Here is a 17,120-nt window from a genome sequence, read left to right on the forward strand (position 1 = left end):
TCTAAACGACATAATAAAAAGTCAACCGCACCACGGATTCCCAGACAGTCTCCCACACTAGTACTACCGAGGCCTTAAGCTGTGTAACTTCTGCGATCTGACGAGAGCAGGCACATTCAGCTAAGAATGGCCATTGACATTAAATGCTTTAATCCATAGTCCTTTTTAATCGATTGTTAAACAAAATCTAAACTACATAATAAAAAGTCAACCGCACCACGGATTCCCAGACAGTCTCCCACACTGGTACTAGCAAGGCCATAAGCTGTGTAACTTCTGCGATCTGACGATAGCAGGCACATTCAGCTTAGAATGGCCATTGACATTAAAAGCCTTAATCCATAGTCCTATTTAATCTATTGTGAAACAAAATCTAAACAACATAATAAAAAGTCAACCGCACCACGGATTCCCAGACAGTCTCCCACACTGGTACTAGCGAGGCCTTAAGCTGTGTAACTTCTGCGATCTGACGAGAGCAGGCACTTGCAGCTTAGAATGGCCATTGACATTAAATGCTTTAATCCATAGTCCTTTTTAATCGATTGTGAAACAAAATCTAAACGACATAATAAAAAGTCAACCGCACCACGGATTCCCAGACAGTCTCCCACACTAGTACTACCGAGGCCTTAAGCTGTGTAACTTCTGCGATCTGACGAGAGCAGGCACATTCAGCTAAGAATTGCCATTGACATTAAATGCTTTAATCCATAGTCCTTTTTAATCGATTGTGAAACAAAATCTAAACGACATAATAAAAAGTCAACCGCACCACGGATTCCCAGACAGTCTCCCACACTGGTACTAGCAAGGCCATAAGCTGCGTAACTTCTGCGATCTGACGATAGCAGGCACATTCAGCTTAGAATGGCCATTGACATTAAAAGCTTTAATCCATAGTCCTATTTAATCTATTGTGAAACAAAATCTAAACAACATAATAAAAAGTCAACTGCACCACGGATTCCCAGACAGTCTCCCACACTGGTACTAGCGAGGCCTTAAGCTGTGTAACTTCTGCGATCTGACGAGAGCAGGGACATTCAGCTTAGAATGGCAATTGACATTAAATGCTATAATCCATAGTCCTTTTTAATCGATTGTGAAACAAAATCGAAACGACATAATAAAAATTCAACCGCACCACGGATTCCCAGACAGTCTCCCACACTGGTACTAGCAAGGCCTTAAGCTGTGTAACTTCTGCGTTCTGACGAGAGCAGGCACATTCAGCTTAGAATGGCCATTGACGTTAAATGCTTTAATCTATAGTCCTATTTAATCTATTGTGAAACAAAATCTAAACGACATAATAAAAAGTCAACCGCACCACGGTTTCCCAGACAGTCTCCCACACTGGTACTAGCAAGGCCTTAAGCTGTGTAACTTCTGCGATCTGACGAGAGCAGGCAGATGCAGCTTAGAATGGCCATTGACATTAAATGCTTTAATCCATAGTCCTTTTTAATCGATTGTGAAACAAAATCTAAACGACATAATATAAAGTGAACCGCACCACGGATTCCCAGACAGTCTCCCACACTAGTACTACCGAGGCCTTAAGCTGTGTAACTTCTGCGATCTGACGAGAGCAGGCACATTCAGCTTAGAATGGCCATTGACATTAAATGTTTTAATCCATAGTCCTTTTTAATCGATTGTGAAACAAAATCTAAACGACATAATAAAAAGTCAACCGCACCACGGATTCCCAGACAGTCTCCCACACTGGTACTAGCGAGGCCTTAAGCTGTGTAACTTCTGCGATCTGACGAGAGCAGGGATATTCAGCTTAGAATGGGCATTGACATTAAATGCTTTAATCCATAGTCCTTTTTAATCGATTGTGAAACAAAATCTAAACGACATAATAAAAATTCAACCACACCACGGATTCCCAGACAGTCTCCCACAATGGTACTAGCGAGGCCTTAAGCTGTGTAACTTCTGCATTCTGACGAGAGCAGGCACATTCAGCTTAGAATGGCCATTGACGTTAAATGCTTTAATCCATAGTCCTATTTAATCTATTGTGAAACAAAATCTAAACAACATAATAAAAAGTCAACCGCACCACGGATTCCCAGACAGTCTCCCACACTGGTACTAGCGAAGCCTTAAGCTGTGTAACTTCTGCGATCTGACGAGAGCAGGGACATTCAGCTTAGAATGGGCATTGACATTAAATGCTTTAATCCATAGTCCTTTTTAATCGATTGTGAAACAAAATCTAAACGACATAATAAAAATTCAACCACACCACGGATTCCCAGACAGTCTCCCACAAAGGTACTAGCGAGGCCTTAAGCTGTGTAACTTCTGCGTTCTGACGAGAGCAGGCACATTCAGCTTAGAATGGCCATTGACGTTAAATGCTTTAATCCATAGTCCTATTTAATCTATTGTGAAACAAAATCTAAACGACATAATAAAAAGTCAACCACACCACGGATTCCCAGACAGTCTCCCACACTGGTACTAGCGAAGCCTTAAGCTGTGTAACTTCTGCGATCTGACGAGGGCAAGCACATTCAGCTTAGAATGGTCATTGACCTTAAATGCTTTAATCCACAGTCCTTTTTAATCGATTGTGAAACAAAATCTAAACGACATAATAAAAAGTCAACCGCACCACGGATTCCCAGACAGTCTCCCACACTGGTACTAGCGAGGGATTAAGCTGTGTAACTTCTGCGATCTGACAAGAGCAGGCACATTCAGCTTAGAATGGCCATTGACATTAAATGCTTTAATCCATAGTCCTTTTTAATCGATTGTGAAACAAAATCTAAACGACATAATAAAAAGGCAACCGCACCACGGATTCCCAGACAGTCTCCCACACTGGTACTAGCGAAGCCTTAAGCTGTGTAACTTCTGCGATCTGACGAGGGCAGGCACATTCAGCTTAGAATGTCCATTGACATTAAAAGCCTTAATCCATAGTCCTATTTAATCTATTGTGAAACAAAATCTAAACAACATAATAATAAGTCAACCGCACCACGGATTCCCAGACAGTCTCACACACTGGTCCTAGCGAGGCCTTAAGCTGTGCAACTTCTGCGTTCTGACGAGAGCAGGGACATTCAGTTTAGAATGGCCATTGACATTAAATGCTTTAATCCATAGTCCTTTTTAATCGATTGTGAAACAAAATCTAAACGACATAATAAAAAGTCAACCGCACCACGGATTCCCAGACAGTCTCCCACACTGGTACTAGCGAGGCCTTAAGCTGTGTAACTTCTGCGTTCTGACGAGAGCAGGCACATTCAGCTTAGAATGGCCATTGACGTTAAATGTTTTAATCCATAGTCCTATTTAATCTATTGTGAAACAAAATCTAAACGAAATAATGAAAAGTCAACCGCACCACGGATTCCCAGACAGTCTCCCACACTGGTACTAGCGAGGCGTTAAGCTGTTTAACTTCTGCGATCTAACGAGAGCATGCACATTCAGCTTAGAATGGCCATTGACATTAAATGCTTTAATCCATAGTCCTTTTTAATCGATTGTGAAACAAAATCTAAACAACATAATAAAAAGTCAACCGCACCACGGATTCCCAGACAGTCTCACACACTGGTACTAGCGAGGCCTTAAGCTGTGTAACTTCTGCGATGTGACGAGAGCAAGCACATTCAGCTTAGAATGGCCATTGACATTAAAAGCCTTAATCCATAGTCCTATTTAATCTATTGTGAAACAAAATCTAAACAACATAATAAAAAGTCAACCGCACCACGGATTCCCAGACAGTCTCCCACACTGGTACTAGCGAGGCCTTAAGCTATGTAACTTCTGCATTCTGACGAGAGCAGGCACATTCAGCTTAGAATGGCCATTGACATTAAATGCTTTAATCCATAGTCCTTGTTAATCGATTGTGAAACAAAATCTAAACGACATAATAAAAAGTTAACCACACCACGGATTCCCAGACAGTCTCCCACACTGGTACTAGCGAGGCCTTAAGCTGTGTAACTTCTGCGATCTGACGAGAGCAGGCACATACAGCTTAGAATTGCCATTGACATTAAATGCTTTAATCCATATTCCTTTTTAATCGATTGTGAAACAAAATCTAAACGACATAATAAAAATTCAACCGCTCCACGGATTCCCAGACAGTCTCCCACACTGGTACTAGCAAGGCCTTAAGCTGTGTAACTTCTGCGATCTGACGAGAGCAGGCACATTCAGCTTAGAATGGCCATTGACGTTAAATGCTTTAATCCATAGTCCTATTTAATCTATTGTGAAACAAAATCTAAACGACATAATAAAAAGTCAACCGCACCACGGATTCCCAGACAGTCACCCACACTGGTACTAGCGAGGCGTTAAGTTGTGTAACTTCTGCGATCTAACGAGAGCAGGCACATTCAGCTTAGAATGGCCTTTGACATTAAATGCTTTAATCCATAGTCCTTTTTAATCGATTGTGAAACAAAATCTAAACGACATAATAAAAAGTCAACCGCACCACGGATTCCCAGACAGTCTCCCACACTGGTACTAGCGAGGCCTTAAGCTGTGTAACTTCTGCGATCTGACGAGAGCAGGCACATTCAGCTTAGAATAGCCATTGACATTAAATGCTTTAATCCATAGTCCTTTTTAATCGATTGTGAAACAAAATCTAAACGACATAATAAAAAGTCAACCGCACCACGGATTCCCAGACAGTCTCCCACACTGGTACTAGCGAGGCGTTAAGCTGTGTAACTTCTGCGATCTGACGAGAGCAGGCACATTCAGCTTAGAATGGCCATTGACATTAAATGCTTTAATCCATAGTCCTATTTAATCTATTGTGAAACAAAATCTAAACGACATAATAAAAAGTCAACCGCACCACGGATTCCCAGACAGTCACCCACACTGGTACTAGCGAGGCGTTAAGCTGTGTAACTTCTGCGATCTGACGAGAGCAGGCACATTCAGCTTAGAATGGCCATCGACATTAAAAGCCTTAATCCATAGTCCTATTTAATCTATTGTGAAACAAAATCTAAACAACATAATAAAAAGTCAACCGCACCACGCATTCCCAGACAGTCTCCCACACTGGTACCAGCGAGGCCTTAAGCTGTGTAACTTCTGCGAACTGACGAAAGCAGGGACATTCAGCTTAGAATGGCCATTGACATTAAATGCTTTAATCCATAGTCCTTTTTAATCTATTGTGAAACAAAATCTAAACGACATAATAAAAACTCAACCGCACCACAGATTCCCAGACAGTCTCCCACACTGGTACTAGCGAGGCCTTAAGCTGTGTAACTTCTGCGTTCGGACGAGAGCAGGCACATTCAGCTTAGAATGGCCATTGACGTTAAATGCTTTAATCCATAGTCCTATTTAATCTATTGTGAAACAAAATCTAAACGACATAATAAAAAGTCAACCGCACCACGGATTCCCAGACAGTCTCCCACACTGGTACTAGCGAGGCCTTAAGCTGTGTAACTTCTGCGATCTGACGAGAGCAGGCACATTCAGCTTAGAATGGCCATTGACATTAAAAACCTTAATCCATAGTCCTATTTAATCTATTGTGAAACAAAATCTAAACAACATAATAAAAAGTCAACCGCACCACGGATTCCCAGACAGTCTCCCACACTGGTACTAGCGAGGACTTAAGCTATGTAACTTCTGCGTTCTGACGAGAGCAGGCACATTCAGCTTAGAATGGCCATTGACGTTAAATGCTTTAATCCATAGTCCTTTTTAATCGATTGTGAAACAAAATCTAAACGACATAATAAAAAGTCAACCGCACCACGGATTCCCAGATAGTCTCCCACACTGGTACTAGCGAGGCCTTAAGCTGTGTAACTTCTGCGATCTGACGAGAGCAGGCACATTCAGCTTAGAATGGTCATTGACATTAAATGCTTTAATCCATAGTCCTTTTTAATCGATTGTGAAACAAAATCTAAACGACATAATAAAAAGTCAACAGCACCACGGATTCCCAGACAGTCTCCCACACTGGTACTAGCGAGGCCTTAAGCTGTGTAACTTCTGCGATCTGATGAGAGCAGGGACATTCAACTTAGAATGGCCATTGACATTAAATGCTTTAATCCATAGTCCTTTTTAATCGATTGTGAAACAAAATCTAAACGACATAATAAAAATTCAACTGCACAACGGATTCCGAGACAGGCTCCCACACTGGTACTAGCGAGGCCTTAAGCTGGGTAACTTCTGCGATCTGACGAGAGCAGGACATTCAGCTTAGAATGGCCATTGACGTTAAATGGTTTAATCCATAGTCCTATTTAATCTATTGTGAAACAAAATCTAAACGACATAATAAAAAGTCAACCGCACCACGGATTCCCAGACAGTCTCCCACACTGGTACTAGGGAGGCGTTAAGCTGTGTAACTTCTGCGATCTAACGAGAGCAGGCACATTCAGCTTAGAATGGCCATTAACATTAAATGCTTTAATCCATAGTCCTTTTTAATCGATTGTGAAACAAAATCTAAACGACATAATAAAAAGTCAACCGCACCACGGATTCCCAGGCAGTCTCCCACACTGGTACTAGCGAGGCCTTAAGCTGTGTAACTTCTGCGATCTGACGAGAGCAGGCACATTCAGCTTAGAATGGCCATTGACATTAAAAGCCTTAATCCATAGTCCTATTTAATCTATTGTGAAACAAAATCTAAACAACATAATAAAAAGTCAACCGCACCACGGATTCCCAGACAGTCTCCCACACTGGTACTAGCGAGGCCTTAAGCTGTGTAACTTCTGCGATCTGACGAGAGCAGGGACATTCAGTTTAGAATGGCCATTGACATTAAATGCTTTAATCCATAGTCCTTTTTAATCGATTGTGAAACAAAATCTAAACGACATAATAAAAATTCAACCGCACCACGGATTCCCAGACAGTCTTCCACACTGGTACTAGCGAGGCCTTAAGCTGTGTAACTTCTGCGTTCTGACGAGAGCAGGCACATTCAGCTTAGAATGGCCATTGACATTAAAAGCCTTAATCCATAGTCCTATTTAATCTACTTTGAAACAAAATCTAAACAACATAATAAAAAGTCAACCGCACCACGGATTCCCAGACAGTCTCCCACACTGGTACTAGCGAGGCCTTAAGCTGTGTAACTTTTGCGATCTGACGAGAGCAGGGACATTCAGCTTAGAATGGCCATTGACATTAAAGGCTTTAATCCATAGTCCTTTTTAATCGATTGTGAAACATAATCTAAACGACATAATAAAAAGTCAACCGCACCACGGATTCCCAGACAGTCTCCCACACTGGTACTAGCGAGGCCTTAAGCTGTGTAACTTCTGCGATCTGACGAGAGCAGGCACATTCAGCTTAGAATGGCCATTGACATTAAAAGCCTTAATCCATAGTCCTATTTAATCTATTGTGAAACAAAATCTAAACAACATAATAAAAAGTCAACCGCACCACGGATTCCCAGACAGTCTCCCACACAGGTACTAGCGAGGCCTTAAGCTGTGTAACTTCTGCGATCTGACGAGAGCAGGGACATTCAGTTTAGAATGGCCATTGACATTAAATGATTTAATCCATAGTCCTTTTTAATCGATTGTGAAACAAAATCTAAACGACATAATAAAAATTCAACCGCACCACGGATTCCCAGACAGTCTCCCACATTGGTACTAGCGAGGCCTTAAGCTGTGTAACTTCTGCGTTCTGACGAGAGCAGGCACATTCAGCTTAGAATGGCCATTGACATTAAAAGCCTTAATCCATAGTCCTATTTAATCTACTGTGAAACAAAATCTAAACAACATAATAAAAAGGCAACCGCACCACGGATTCCCAGACAGTCTCCCACACTGGTACTAGCGAGGCCTTAAGCTGTGTAAGTTTTGCGATCTGACGAGAGCAGGGACATTCAGCTTAGAATGGCCATTGACTTTAAAGGCTTTAATCCATAGTCCTTTTTAATCGATTGTGAAACATAATCTAAACGACATAATAAAAAGTCAACCGCACCACGGCTTCCCAGACAGTCTCCCACACTGGTACTAGCGAGGCCTTAAGCTGTGTAACTTCTGCGATCTGACGAGAGCAGGCACATTCAGCTTAGAATGGCCATTGACATTAAATGCTTTAATCCATAGTCCTTTTTAATCTATTGTGAAACAAAATCTAAACGACATAATAAAAAGTCAACCGCACCACGGATTCCCAGACAGTCTCCCACACTGGTACTAGCGAGGCCTTAAGCTGTGTAACTTCTGCGATCTGACAAGAGCAGGCACATTCAGCTTATAATGGCCATTGACATTAAATGCTTTAATCCATAGTCCTTTTTAATCGATTGTGAAACAAAATCTAAACGACATAATAAAAAGTCAACCGCACCACGGATTCCCAGACAGTCTCCCACACTGGTACTAGCGAGGCCTTAAGCTGTGTAACTTCTGCGATCTGACGAGAGCAGGGACATTCAGCTTAGAATGGCCATTGACATTAAATGCATTAATCCATAGTCCTTTTTAATCGATTGTGAAACAAAATCTAAACGACATAATAAAAATTCAACCGCACCACGGATTCCCAGACAGTCTCCCACACTGGTACTAGCGAGGCCTTAAGCTGTGTAACTTCTGCGATCTGACGAGAGCAGGCACATTCAGCTTAGAATGGCAATTGACGTTAAATGTTTTAATCCATAGTCCTATTTAATCTATTGTGAAACAAAATCTAAACGAAATAATAAAAAGTCAACCGCACCACGGATTCCCAGACAGTCTCCCACACTGGTACTAGCGAGGCGTTAAGCTGTTTAACTTCTGCGATCTAACGAGAGCATGCACATTCAGCTTAGAATGGCCATTGACATTAAATGCTTTAATCCATAGTCCTTTTTAATCGATTGTGAAACAAAATCTAAACGACATAATAAAAGTCAACCGCACCACGGATTCCCAGACAGTCTCCCACACTGGTACTAGCGAGGCCTTAAGCTGTGTAACTTCTGCGATCTGACGAGAGCAGGCACATTCAGCTTAGAATGGCCATTGACTTTAAAAGCCTTAATCCATAGTCCTATTTAATCTATTGTGAAACAAAATCTAAACAACATAATAAAAAGTCAACCGCACCACGGATTCCCAGACAGTCTCCCACACTGGTACTAGCGAGGCCTTAAGCTGTGTAAGTTCTGCGATGTGACGAGAGAAGGCACATTCAGCTTAGAATGGCCATTGACGTTAAATGCTTTAATCCATAGTCCTATTTAATCTATTGTGAAACAAAATCTAAACGACATAATAAAAAGTCCAACGCACCGCGGATTCCCAGACAGTCACCCACACTGGTACTAGCGAGGCGTTAAGCTGTGTAACTTCTGCGATCTAACGAGAGCAGGCACATTCAGCTTAGAATGGCCATTGACATTAAATGCTTTAATCCATAGTCCTTTTTAATCGATAGTGAAACAAAATCTAAACAACATAATAAAAAGTCAACCGCACCACGGATTCCCAGACAGTCTCCCACACTGGTACTAGCGAGGCCTTAAGCTGTGTAACTTCTGCGATCTGACGAGAGCAAGCACATTCAGCTTAGAATGGCCATTGACATTAAAAGCCTTAATCCATAGTCCTATTTAATCTATTGTGAAACAAAATCTAAACAACATAATAAAAAGTCAACCGCACCACGGATTCCCAGACAGTCTCCCACACTGGTACTAGCGAGGCCTTAAGCTGTGTAACTTCTGCGATCTGACGAGAGCAGGGACATTCAGTTTAGAATGGCCATTGACATTAAATGATTTAATCCATAGTCCTTTTTAATCGATTGTGAAACAAAATCTAAACGACATAATAAAAATTCAACCGCACCACGGATTCCCAGACAGTCTCCCACATTGGTACTAGCGAGGCCTTAAGCTGTGTAGCTTCTGCGTTCTGACGAGAGCAGGCACATTCAGCTTAGAATGGCCATTGACATTAAAAGCCTTAATCCATAGTCCTATTTAATCTACTGTGAAACAAAATCTAAACAACATAATAAAAAGGCAACCGCACCACGGATTCCCAGACAGTCTCCCACACTGGTACTAGCGAGGCCTTAAGCTGTGTAAGTTTTGCGATCTGACGAGAGCAGGGACATTCAGCTTAGAATGGCCATTGACTTTAAAGGCTTTAATCCATAGTCCTTTTTAATCGATTGTGAAACATAATCTAAACGACATAATAAAAAGTCAACCGCACCACGGCTTCCCAGACAGTCTCCCACACTGGTACTAGCGAGGCCTTAAGCTGTGTAACTTCTGCGATCTGACGAGAGCAGGCACATTCAGCTTAGAATGGCCATTGACATTAAATGCTTTAATCCATAGTCCTTTTTAATCTATTGTGAAACAAAATCTAAACGACATAATAAAAAGTCAACCGCACCACGGATTCCCAGACAGTCTCCCACACTGGTACTAGCGAGGCCTTAAGCTGTGTAACTTCTGCGATCTGACAAGAGCAGGCACATTCAGCTTATAATGGCCATTGACATTAAATGCTTTAATCCATAGTCCTTTTTAATCTATTGTGAAACAAAATCTAAACGACATTATAAAAAGTCAACCGCACCACGGATTCCCAGACAGTCTCCCACACTGGTACTAGCGAGGCCTTAAGCTGTGTAACTTCTGCGATCTGACGAGAGCAGGGACATTCAGCTTAGAATGGCCATTGACATTAAACGCTTTAATCCATAGTCCTTTTTAATCGATTGTGAAACAAAATCTAAACGACATAATAAAAATTCAACCGCACCACGGATTCCCAGACAGTCTCCCACACTGGTACTAGCGAGGCCTTAAGCTGTGTAACTTCTGCGATCTGACGAGAGCAGGCACATTCAGCTTAGAATGGCAATTGACGTTAAATGTTTTAATCCATAGTCCTATTTAATCTATTGTGAAACAAAATCTAAACGAAATAATAAAAAGTGAACCGCACCACGGATTCCCAGACAGTCTCCCACACTGGTACTAGCGAGGCGTTAAGCTGTTTAACTTCTGCGATCTAACGAGAGCATGCACATTCAGCTTAGAATGGCCATTGACATTAAATGCTTTAATCCATAGTCCTTTTTAATCGATTGTGAAACAAAATCTAAACGACATAATAAAAGTCAACCGCACCACGGATTCCCAGACAGTCTCCCACACTGGTACTAGCGAGGCCTTAAGCTGTGTAACTTCTGCGATCTGACGAGGGCAGGCACATTCAGCTTAGAATGGCCATTGACTTTAAAAGCCTTAATCCATAGTCCTATTTAATCTATTGTGAAACAAAATCTAAACAACATAATAAAAAGTCAACCGCACCACGGATTCCCAGACAGTCTCCCACACTGGTACTAGCGAGGCCTTAAGCTGTGTAAGTTCTGCGATGTGACGAGAGAAGGCACATTCAGCTTAGAATGGCCATTGACGTTAAATGCTTTAATCCATAGTCCTATTTAATCTATTGTGAAACAAAATCTAAACGACATAATAAAAAGTCCAACGCACCGCGGATTCCCAGACAGTCACCCACACTGGTACTAGCGAGGCGTTAAGCTGTGTAACTTCTGCGATCTAACGAGAGCAGGCACATTCAGCTTAGAATGGCCATTGACATTAAATGCTTTAATCCATAGTCCTTTTTAATCGATAGTGAAACAAAATCTAAACGACATAATAAAAAGTCAAACGCACCACGGATTCCAAGACAGTCTCCCACACTGGTACTAGCGAGGCCTTAAGCTGTGTAACTTCTGCGATCTGACGAGAGCAGGCACATTCAGCTTAGAATGGCCATTGACATTAAAGGCTTTAATCCATAGTCCTTTTTAATCGATTGTGAAACAAAATCTAAATGACATAATAAAAAATCAACCGCACCATGGATTCCCAGACAGTCTCCCACACTGGTACTAGCGAGGCCTTAAGCTGTGTAACTTCTGCGATATGACGAGAGCAGGGACATTCAGCTTAGAATGGCCATTGACATTAAATGCTTTAATCCATAGTCCTTTTTAATCGATTGTGAAACAAAATCTAAACGACATAATAAAAAATCAACCGCACCACGGATTCCCAGACAGTCTCCCACTCTGGTACTAGCGAGGCCTTAAGCTGTGTAACTTCTGCGATCTGACGAGAGCAGGGACATTCAGCTTAGAATGGCCATTGACATTAAATGCTTTAATCCATAGTCCTTTTTAATCGATTGTGAAACAAAATCTAAACGACATAATAAAAATTCAACCGCACCACGGATTCCCAGACAGTCTCCCACACTGGTACTAGCGAGGCCTTAAGCTGTGTAACTTCTGCGATCTGACGAGAGCAGGCACAGTCAGCTTAGAATGGCCATTGACGTTAAATGTTTTAATCCATAGTCCTATTTAATCTATTGTGAAACAAAATCTAAACGAAATAATAAAAAGTCAACCGCACCACGGATTCCCAGACAGTCTCCCACACTGGTACTAGCGAGGACTTAAGCTATGTAACTTCTGCGTTTTGACGAGAGCAGGCACATTCAGCTTAGAATGGCCATTGACATTAAATGCTTTAATCCATAGTCCTTTTTAATCGATTGTGAAACAAAATCTAAACGACATAATAAAAATTCAACCGCACCACGGATTCCCAGACAGTCTCCCACACTGGTACTAGCGAGGCCTTAAGCTGTGTAACTTCTGCGATCTGACGAGAGCAGGCACATTCAGCTTAGAATGGCCATTGACGTTAAATGTTTTAATCCATAGTCCTATTTAATCTATTGTGAAACAAAATCTAAACAACATAATAAAAAGTCAACCGCACCACGGATTCCCAGACAGTCTCCCACACTGGTACTAGCGAGGACTTAAGCTATGTAACTTCTGCGTTTTGACGAGAGCAGGCACATTCAGCTTAGAATGGCCATTGACATTAAATGCTTTAATCCATAGTCCTTTTTAATCGATTGTGAAACAAAATCTAAACGACATAATAAAAAGTCAACCGCACCACGGATTCCCAGACAGTCTCCGACACTGGTACTAGCGAGGCCTTAAGCTGTGTAACTTCTGCGATCTGACGAGAGCAGGCACATTCAGCTTAGAATGGCCATTGACGTTAAATGATTTAATCCATAGTCCTATTTAATCGATTGTGAAACATAATCTAAACGACATAATAAAAATTCAACCGCACCACGGATTCCCAGACAGTCTCCCACACTGGTACTAGCGAGGCCTTAAGCTGTGTAACTTCTGCGTTCTGACGAGAGCTGGCACATTCAGCTTAGAATGGCCATTGATGTTAAATGCTTTAATCCATAGTCCTATTTAATCTATTGTGAAACAAAATCTAAACGACATAATAAAAAGTCAACCGCACCACAGATTCCGAGACAGTCTCCCACACTGGTACTAGCGAGGCCTTAAGCTGTGTAACTTCTGCGATCTGACGAGAGCAGTCACATTCAGCTTAGAATGGCCATTGACATTAAAAGCCTTAATCCATAGTCCTATTTAATCTATTGTGAAACAAAATCTAAACGACATAATAAAAAGTCAACCGCACCACGGATTCCCAGACAGTCTCCCACACTGGTACTAGCGAGGCCTTAAGCTGTGTAACTTCTGCGATCTGACGAGAGCAGGCACATTCAGCTTAGAATGGCCATTGACATTAAATGCTTTAATCCATAGTCCTTTTTAATCGATTGTGAAACAAAATCTAAACGACATAATAAAAAGTCAACCGCACCACGGATTCCCAGACAGTCTCCCACACTGGTACTAGCGAGGCCTTAAGCTGTGTAACTTCTGCGATCTGACGAGAGCAGGGACATTCAGCTTAGAATGGCTATTGACATTAAATGCTTTAATCCATAGTCCTTTTTAATCGATTGTGAAACAAAATCTAAACGACATATTAAAAATTCAACCGCACCACGGATTCCCAGACAGTCTCCCACACTGGTACTAGCGAGGCCTTAAGCTGTGTAACTTCTGCGATCTGACGAGAGCAGGCACATTCAGCTTAGAATGGCCATTGACGTTAAATGCTTTAATCCATAGTCCTATTTAATCTATTGTGAAACAAAATCTAAACGACATAATAAAATGTCAACCGCACCACGGGTTCCCAGACAGTCTCCCACACTGGTACTAGCGAGGCGTTAAGCTGTGTAACTCCTGCGATCTAACGAGAGCAGGGACATTCAGCTTAGAATGGCCATTGACGTTAAAGGCTTTAAACCATAGTCCTTTTTAATCGATTGTGAAACAAAATCTAAACGACATAATAAAAATTCAACCGCACCACGGATTCCCAGACAGTCTCCCACACTGGTACTAGCGAGGCCTTAAGCTGTGTAACTTCTGCGTTCTGACCAGAGCAGGCACATTCAGCTTAGAATGGCCATTGACGTTAAATGCTTTAATCCATAGTCCTATTTAATCTATTGTGAAACAAAATCTAAACGACGTAATAAAAAGTCAACCGCACCACGGATTCCCAGACAGTCTCCCACACTGGTACTAGCGAGGCCTTAAGCTGTGTAACTTCTGCGATCTGACGAGAGCAGGCACATTCAGCTTAGAATGGCCATTGACATTAAATGCTTTAATCCATAGTACTTTTTAATCGATTGTGAAACAAAATCTAAACGACATAATAAAAAGTCAACCGCTCCACGGATTCGCAGACAGTCTCCCACACTGGTACTAGCGAGGCCTTAAGCTGTGTAACCCCTGCGATCTGAGGAGAGCAGGCACATTCAGCTTAGAATGGCCATTGACGTTAAATGCTTTAATCCATAGTCCTATTTAATCTATTGTGAAACAAAATCTAAACGACATAATAAAAAGTCAACCGCACCACGGATTCCCAGACAGTCTCCCACACTGGTACTAGCAAGGCCTTAAGCTGTGTAACTTCTGCGATCTGACGAGAGCAGGCACATTCAGCTTAGAATGGCCATTGACATTAAATGCTTTAATCCATAGTCCTTTTTAATCGATTGTGAAACAAAATCTAAACGACATAATAAAAAGTCAACCGCACCATGGATTCCCAGACAGTCTCCCACACTGGTACTAGCGAGGCCTTAAGCTGTGTAACTTCTGCGATCTGACGAGAGCAGGGACATTCAGCTTAGAATGGCCATTGACATTAAATGCTTTAATCCATAGTCCTTTTTAATCGATTGTGAAACAAAATCTAAACGACATAATAAAAATTCAACCGCACCACGGATTCCCAGACAGTCTCCCACACTGGTACTAGCGAGGCCTTAAGCTGTGTAACTTCTGCGATCTGACGAGAGCAGGCACATTCAGCTTAGAATGGCCATTGACATTAAATGCTTTAATCCATAGTCCTTTTTAATCGATTGTGAAACAAAATCTAAACTACATAATAAAAAGTCAACCGCACCACGGATTCCCAGACAGTCTCCCACACTGGTACTAGCGAGGCCTTAAGCTGTGTAACTTCTGCGATCTGACGAGAGCAGGCACATTCAGCTTAGAATGGCCATTGACATTAAATGCTTTAATCCATAGTCCTTTTTAATCGATTGTGAAACAAAATCTAAACGACATAATAAAAAGTCAACCGCACCACGGATTCCCAGCCGGTCTCCCACACTGGTACTAGCGAGGCGTTAAGCTGTGTAACTTCTGCGATCTAACGAGAGTAGGCACATTCAGCTTAGAATTGCCATTGACATTAAATGTTTTAATCCATAGTCCTTTTTAATCGATTGTGAAACAAAATCTAAACGACATAATAAAAAGTCAACCGCACCACAGATTCCCAGACAGTCTCCCACACTGGAACTAGCGAGGCCTTAAGCTGTGTAACTTCTGCGATCTGACGAGAGCAGTCACATTCAGCTTAGAATGGCCATTGACATTAAATGCTTTAATCCATAGTCCTTTTTAATCGATTGTGAAACAAAATCTAAACGACATAATAAAAAGTCAACCGCACCACGGATTCACAGACAGTCTCCCACACTGGTACTAGCGAGGCCTTAAGCTGTGTAACTTCTGCGATCTGACGATAGCAGGCACATTCAGCTTAGAATGGCCATTGACATTAAATGCTTTAATCCATAGTCCTTTTTAATCGATTGTGAAACAAAATCTAAACGACATAATAAAAAGGCAACCGCACCACGGATTCCCAGACAGTCTCCCACACTGGTACTAGCGAGGCCTTAAGCTGTGTAACTTCTGCGATCTGACGAGAGCAGGGACATTCAGCTTAGAATGGCCATTGACATAAAATGCTTTAATCCATAGTCCTTTTTAATCGATTGTGAAACAAAATCTAAACGACATAATAAAAATTCAACCGCACCACGGATTCCCAGACAGTCTCCCACACTGGTACTAGCGAGGCCTTAAGCTGTGTAACTTCTGCGATCTGACGAGAGCAGGCACATTCAGCTTAGAATGGCCATTGACGTTAAATGCTTTAATCCATAGTCCTATTTAATCTATTGTGAAACAAAATCTAAACGACATAATAAAAAGTCAACCGCACCACGGATTCCCAGACAGTCTCCCACACTGGTACTAGCAAGGCGTTAAGCTGTGTAACTTCTGCGATCTAACGAGAGCAGGGACATTCAGCTTAGAATGGCCATTGACATTAAAGGCTTTAATCCATAGTCCTTTTTAATCGATTGTGAAACAAAATCTAAACGACATAATAAAAATTCAACCGCACCACGGATTCCCAGACAGTCTCCCACACTGGTACTAGTGAGGCCTTAAGCTGTGTAACTTCAGCGATCTGACGAGAGCAGGCACATTCAGCTTAGAATGCCCATTGACACTAAATGCTTTAATCCATAGTCCTTTTTAATCGATTGTGAAACAAAATCTAAACGACATAATAAAAAGGCAACCGCACCACGGATTCCCAGACAGTCTCCCACACTGGTACTAGCGAGGCCTTAAGCTGTGTAACTTCTGCGATCTGACGAGAGCAGGCACATTCAGCTTAGAATGGCCATTGACGTTAGATGCTTTCATCCATAGTCCTATTTAATCTATTGTGAAACAAAATCTAAACGACA

At 41.8% G+C, this 17,120-nt stretch overlaps 75 pseudogenes; all 75 read right to left on the reverse strand.

The window, feature by feature from the left end:
* Positions 1-19: 19 nt before the first annotated feature.
* LOC142717098 (5S ribosomal RNA) lies at positions 20-138 on the reverse strand (annotated as a pseudogene).
* A 253-nt stretch (positions 139-391) lies between these two features.
* LOC142717065 (5S ribosomal RNA) lies at positions 392-510 on the reverse strand (annotated as a pseudogene).
* A 67-nt stretch (positions 511-577) lies between these two features.
* LOC142720089 (5S ribosomal RNA) lies at positions 578-696 on the reverse strand (annotated as a pseudogene).
* Positions 697-763: 67 nt separating this feature from the next.
* On the reverse strand, positions 764-882 carry LOC142703769 (5S ribosomal RNA; annotated as a pseudogene).
* Positions 883-949: 67 nt separating this feature from the next.
* LOC142732859 (5S ribosomal RNA) lies at positions 950-1,068 on the reverse strand (annotated as a pseudogene).
* A 67-nt stretch (positions 1,069-1,135) lies between these two features.
* On the reverse strand, positions 1,136-1,254 carry LOC142737428 (5S ribosomal RNA; annotated as a pseudogene).
* A 67-nt stretch (positions 1,255-1,321) lies between these two features.
* On the reverse strand, positions 1,322-1,440 carry LOC142668135 (5S ribosomal RNA; annotated as a pseudogene).
* Positions 1,441-1,507: 67 nt separating this feature from the next.
* On the reverse strand, positions 1,508-1,626 carry LOC142731938 (5S ribosomal RNA; annotated as a pseudogene).
* A 67-nt stretch (positions 1,627-1,693) lies between these two features.
* Positions 1,694-1,812, reverse strand: LOC142672610 (5S ribosomal RNA; annotated as a pseudogene).
* Positions 1,813-1,879: 67 nt separating this feature from the next.
* LOC142694020 (5S ribosomal RNA) lies at positions 1,880-1,998 on the reverse strand (annotated as a pseudogene).
* Positions 1,999-2,065: 67 nt separating this feature from the next.
* Positions 2,066-2,184, reverse strand: LOC142691527 (5S ribosomal RNA; annotated as a pseudogene).
* A 67-nt stretch (positions 2,185-2,251) lies between these two features.
* Positions 2,252-2,370, reverse strand: LOC142667718 (5S ribosomal RNA; annotated as a pseudogene).
* A 67-nt stretch (positions 2,371-2,437) lies between these two features.
* Positions 2,438-2,556, reverse strand: LOC142694385 (5S ribosomal RNA; annotated as a pseudogene).
* A 625-nt stretch (positions 2,557-3,181) lies between these two features.
* LOC142724240 (5S ribosomal RNA) lies at positions 3,182-3,300 on the reverse strand (annotated as a pseudogene).
* A 67-nt stretch (positions 3,301-3,367) lies between these two features.
* LOC142673373 (5S ribosomal RNA) lies at positions 3,368-3,486 on the reverse strand (annotated as a pseudogene).
* Positions 3,487-3,739: 253 nt separating this feature from the next.
* LOC142738120 (5S ribosomal RNA) lies at positions 3,740-3,858 on the reverse strand (annotated as a pseudogene).
* Positions 3,859-3,925: 67 nt separating this feature from the next.
* On the reverse strand, positions 3,926-4,044 carry LOC142694761 (5S ribosomal RNA; annotated as a pseudogene).
* A 67-nt stretch (positions 4,045-4,111) lies between these two features.
* Positions 4,112-4,230, reverse strand: LOC142692102 (5S ribosomal RNA; annotated as a pseudogene).
* A 253-nt stretch (positions 4,231-4,483) lies between these two features.
* On the reverse strand, positions 4,484-4,602 carry LOC142730643 (5S ribosomal RNA; annotated as a pseudogene).
* A 67-nt stretch (positions 4,603-4,669) lies between these two features.
* LOC142670775 (5S ribosomal RNA) lies at positions 4,670-4,788 on the reverse strand (annotated as a pseudogene).
* Positions 4,789-4,855: 67 nt separating this feature from the next.
* LOC142676052 (5S ribosomal RNA) lies at positions 4,856-4,974 on the reverse strand (annotated as a pseudogene).
* Positions 4,975-5,041: 67 nt separating this feature from the next.
* On the reverse strand, positions 5,042-5,160 carry LOC142712071 (5S ribosomal RNA; annotated as a pseudogene).
* A 67-nt stretch (positions 5,161-5,227) lies between these two features.
* Positions 5,228-5,346, reverse strand: LOC142737035 (5S ribosomal RNA; annotated as a pseudogene).
* A 67-nt stretch (positions 5,347-5,413) lies between these two features.
* Positions 5,414-5,532, reverse strand: LOC142668711 (5S ribosomal RNA; annotated as a pseudogene).
* A 67-nt stretch (positions 5,533-5,599) lies between these two features.
* Positions 5,600-5,718, reverse strand: LOC142738372 (5S ribosomal RNA; annotated as a pseudogene).
* Positions 5,719-5,785: 67 nt separating this feature from the next.
* On the reverse strand, positions 5,786-5,904 carry LOC142736180 (5S ribosomal RNA; annotated as a pseudogene).
* A 67-nt stretch (positions 5,905-5,971) lies between these two features.
* Positions 5,972-6,090, reverse strand: LOC142669117 (5S ribosomal RNA; annotated as a pseudogene).
* Positions 6,091-6,528: 438 nt separating this feature from the next.
* LOC142733190 (5S ribosomal RNA) lies at positions 6,529-6,647 on the reverse strand (annotated as a pseudogene).
* Positions 6,648-6,714: 67 nt separating this feature from the next.
* Positions 6,715-6,833, reverse strand: LOC142737702 (5S ribosomal RNA; annotated as a pseudogene).
* A 67-nt stretch (positions 6,834-6,900) lies between these two features.
* On the reverse strand, positions 6,901-7,019 carry LOC142738406 (5S ribosomal RNA; annotated as a pseudogene).
* A 67-nt stretch (positions 7,020-7,086) lies between these two features.
* On the reverse strand, positions 7,087-7,205 carry LOC142737423 (5S ribosomal RNA; annotated as a pseudogene).
* A 67-nt stretch (positions 7,206-7,272) lies between these two features.
* On the reverse strand, positions 7,273-7,391 carry LOC142668832 (5S ribosomal RNA; annotated as a pseudogene).
* A 67-nt stretch (positions 7,392-7,458) lies between these two features.
* LOC142738267 (5S ribosomal RNA) lies at positions 7,459-7,577 on the reverse strand (annotated as a pseudogene).
* A 67-nt stretch (positions 7,578-7,644) lies between these two features.
* Positions 7,645-7,763, reverse strand: LOC142736380 (5S ribosomal RNA; annotated as a pseudogene).
* Positions 7,764-7,830: 67 nt separating this feature from the next.
* On the reverse strand, positions 7,831-7,949 carry LOC142703680 (5S ribosomal RNA; annotated as a pseudogene).
* A 67-nt stretch (positions 7,950-8,016) lies between these two features.
* Positions 8,017-8,135, reverse strand: LOC142737304 (5S ribosomal RNA; annotated as a pseudogene).
* A 67-nt stretch (positions 8,136-8,202) lies between these two features.
* On the reverse strand, positions 8,203-8,321 carry LOC142699821 (5S ribosomal RNA; annotated as a pseudogene).
* A 67-nt stretch (positions 8,322-8,388) lies between these two features.
* On the reverse strand, positions 8,389-8,507 carry LOC142725909 (5S ribosomal RNA; annotated as a pseudogene).
* A 67-nt stretch (positions 8,508-8,574) lies between these two features.
* Positions 8,575-8,693, reverse strand: LOC142735685 (5S ribosomal RNA; annotated as a pseudogene).
* A 67-nt stretch (positions 8,694-8,760) lies between these two features.
* LOC142673384 (5S ribosomal RNA) lies at positions 8,761-8,879 on the reverse strand (annotated as a pseudogene).
* Positions 8,880-8,945: 66 nt separating this feature from the next.
* LOC142668954 (5S ribosomal RNA) lies at positions 8,946-9,064 on the reverse strand (annotated as a pseudogene).
* A 439-nt stretch (positions 9,065-9,503) lies between these two features.
* Positions 9,504-9,622, reverse strand: LOC142734032 (5S ribosomal RNA; annotated as a pseudogene).
* A 67-nt stretch (positions 9,623-9,689) lies between these two features.
* On the reverse strand, positions 9,690-9,808 carry LOC142737703 (5S ribosomal RNA; annotated as a pseudogene).
* A 67-nt stretch (positions 9,809-9,875) lies between these two features.
* On the reverse strand, positions 9,876-9,994 carry LOC142737462 (5S ribosomal RNA; annotated as a pseudogene).
* A 67-nt stretch (positions 9,995-10,061) lies between these two features.
* On the reverse strand, positions 10,062-10,180 carry LOC142703691 (5S ribosomal RNA; annotated as a pseudogene).
* Positions 10,181-10,247: 67 nt separating this feature from the next.
* Positions 10,248-10,366, reverse strand: LOC142737315 (5S ribosomal RNA; annotated as a pseudogene).
* A 67-nt stretch (positions 10,367-10,433) lies between these two features.
* On the reverse strand, positions 10,434-10,552 carry LOC142699832 (5S ribosomal RNA; annotated as a pseudogene).
* Positions 10,553-10,619: 67 nt separating this feature from the next.
* Positions 10,620-10,738, reverse strand: LOC142725920 (5S ribosomal RNA; annotated as a pseudogene).
* A 67-nt stretch (positions 10,739-10,805) lies between these two features.
* Positions 10,806-10,924, reverse strand: LOC142735686 (5S ribosomal RNA; annotated as a pseudogene).
* Positions 10,925-10,991: 67 nt separating this feature from the next.
* LOC142709064 (5S ribosomal RNA) lies at positions 10,992-11,110 on the reverse strand (annotated as a pseudogene).
* Positions 11,111-11,176: 66 nt separating this feature from the next.
* On the reverse strand, positions 11,177-11,295 carry LOC142736995 (5S ribosomal RNA; annotated as a pseudogene).
* Positions 11,296-11,734: 439 nt separating this feature from the next.
* On the reverse strand, positions 11,735-11,853 carry LOC142668279 (5S ribosomal RNA; annotated as a pseudogene).
* Positions 11,854-12,106: 253 nt separating this feature from the next.
* On the reverse strand, positions 12,107-12,225 carry LOC142734220 (5S ribosomal RNA; annotated as a pseudogene).
* Positions 12,226-12,292: 67 nt separating this feature from the next.
* On the reverse strand, positions 12,293-12,411 carry LOC142665487 (5S ribosomal RNA; annotated as a pseudogene).
* A 67-nt stretch (positions 12,412-12,478) lies between these two features.
* Positions 12,479-12,597, reverse strand: LOC142705245 (5S ribosomal RNA; annotated as a pseudogene).
* Positions 12,598-12,664: 67 nt separating this feature from the next.
* LOC142736514 (5S ribosomal RNA) lies at positions 12,665-12,783 on the reverse strand (annotated as a pseudogene).
* A 67-nt stretch (positions 12,784-12,850) lies between these two features.
* On the reverse strand, positions 12,851-12,969 carry LOC142705256 (5S ribosomal RNA; annotated as a pseudogene).
* Positions 12,970-13,036: 67 nt separating this feature from the next.
* On the reverse strand, positions 13,037-13,155 carry LOC142736828 (5S ribosomal RNA; annotated as a pseudogene).
* Positions 13,156-13,222: 67 nt separating this feature from the next.
* LOC142668058 (5S ribosomal RNA) lies at positions 13,223-13,341 on the reverse strand (annotated as a pseudogene).
* Positions 13,342-13,408: 67 nt separating this feature from the next.
* Positions 13,409-13,527, reverse strand: LOC142696576 (5S ribosomal RNA; annotated as a pseudogene).
* Positions 13,528-13,594: 67 nt separating this feature from the next.
* On the reverse strand, positions 13,595-13,713 carry LOC142669051 (5S ribosomal RNA; annotated as a pseudogene).
* Positions 13,714-13,780: 67 nt separating this feature from the next.
* Positions 13,781-13,899, reverse strand: LOC142729786 (5S ribosomal RNA; annotated as a pseudogene).
* A 67-nt stretch (positions 13,900-13,966) lies between these two features.
* LOC142736515 (5S ribosomal RNA) lies at positions 13,967-14,085 on the reverse strand (annotated as a pseudogene).
* A 253-nt stretch (positions 14,086-14,338) lies between these two features.
* On the reverse strand, positions 14,339-14,457 carry LOC142678687 (5S ribosomal RNA; annotated as a pseudogene).
* A 67-nt stretch (positions 14,458-14,524) lies between these two features.
* Positions 14,525-14,643, reverse strand: LOC142669184 (5S ribosomal RNA; annotated as a pseudogene).
* A 253-nt stretch (positions 14,644-14,896) lies between these two features.
* LOC142731716 (5S ribosomal RNA) lies at positions 14,897-15,015 on the reverse strand (annotated as a pseudogene).
* Positions 15,016-15,082: 67 nt separating this feature from the next.
* Positions 15,083-15,201, reverse strand: LOC142738525 (5S ribosomal RNA; annotated as a pseudogene).
* A 67-nt stretch (positions 15,202-15,268) lies between these two features.
* On the reverse strand, positions 15,269-15,387 carry LOC142736517 (5S ribosomal RNA; annotated as a pseudogene).
* Positions 15,388-15,454: 67 nt separating this feature from the next.
* LOC142669306 (5S ribosomal RNA) lies at positions 15,455-15,573 on the reverse strand (annotated as a pseudogene).
* A 253-nt stretch (positions 15,574-15,826) lies between these two features.
* LOC142705057 (5S ribosomal RNA) lies at positions 15,827-15,945 on the reverse strand (annotated as a pseudogene).
* Positions 15,946-16,012: 67 nt separating this feature from the next.
* Positions 16,013-16,131, reverse strand: LOC142700824 (5S ribosomal RNA; annotated as a pseudogene).
* Positions 16,132-16,198: 67 nt separating this feature from the next.
* Positions 16,199-16,317, reverse strand: LOC142736833 (5S ribosomal RNA; annotated as a pseudogene).
* Positions 16,318-16,384: 67 nt separating this feature from the next.
* LOC142736518 (5S ribosomal RNA) lies at positions 16,385-16,503 on the reverse strand (annotated as a pseudogene).
* A 67-nt stretch (positions 16,504-16,570) lies between these two features.
* LOC142705952 (5S ribosomal RNA) lies at positions 16,571-16,689 on the reverse strand (annotated as a pseudogene).
* Positions 16,690-16,942: 253 nt separating this feature from the next.
* LOC142735629 (5S ribosomal RNA) lies at positions 16,943-17,061 on the reverse strand (annotated as a pseudogene).
* Positions 17,062-17,120: the final 59 nt, after the last annotated feature.

This window comes from Rhinoderma darwinii, chromosome 1, assembly GCF_050947455.1.
Source record: "Rhinoderma darwinii isolate aRhiDar2 chromosome 1, aRhiDar2.hap1, whole genome shotgun sequence".
Lineage (NCBI taxonomy): Eukaryota > Metazoa > Chordata > Amphibia > Anura > Rhinodermatidae > Rhinoderma > Rhinoderma darwinii.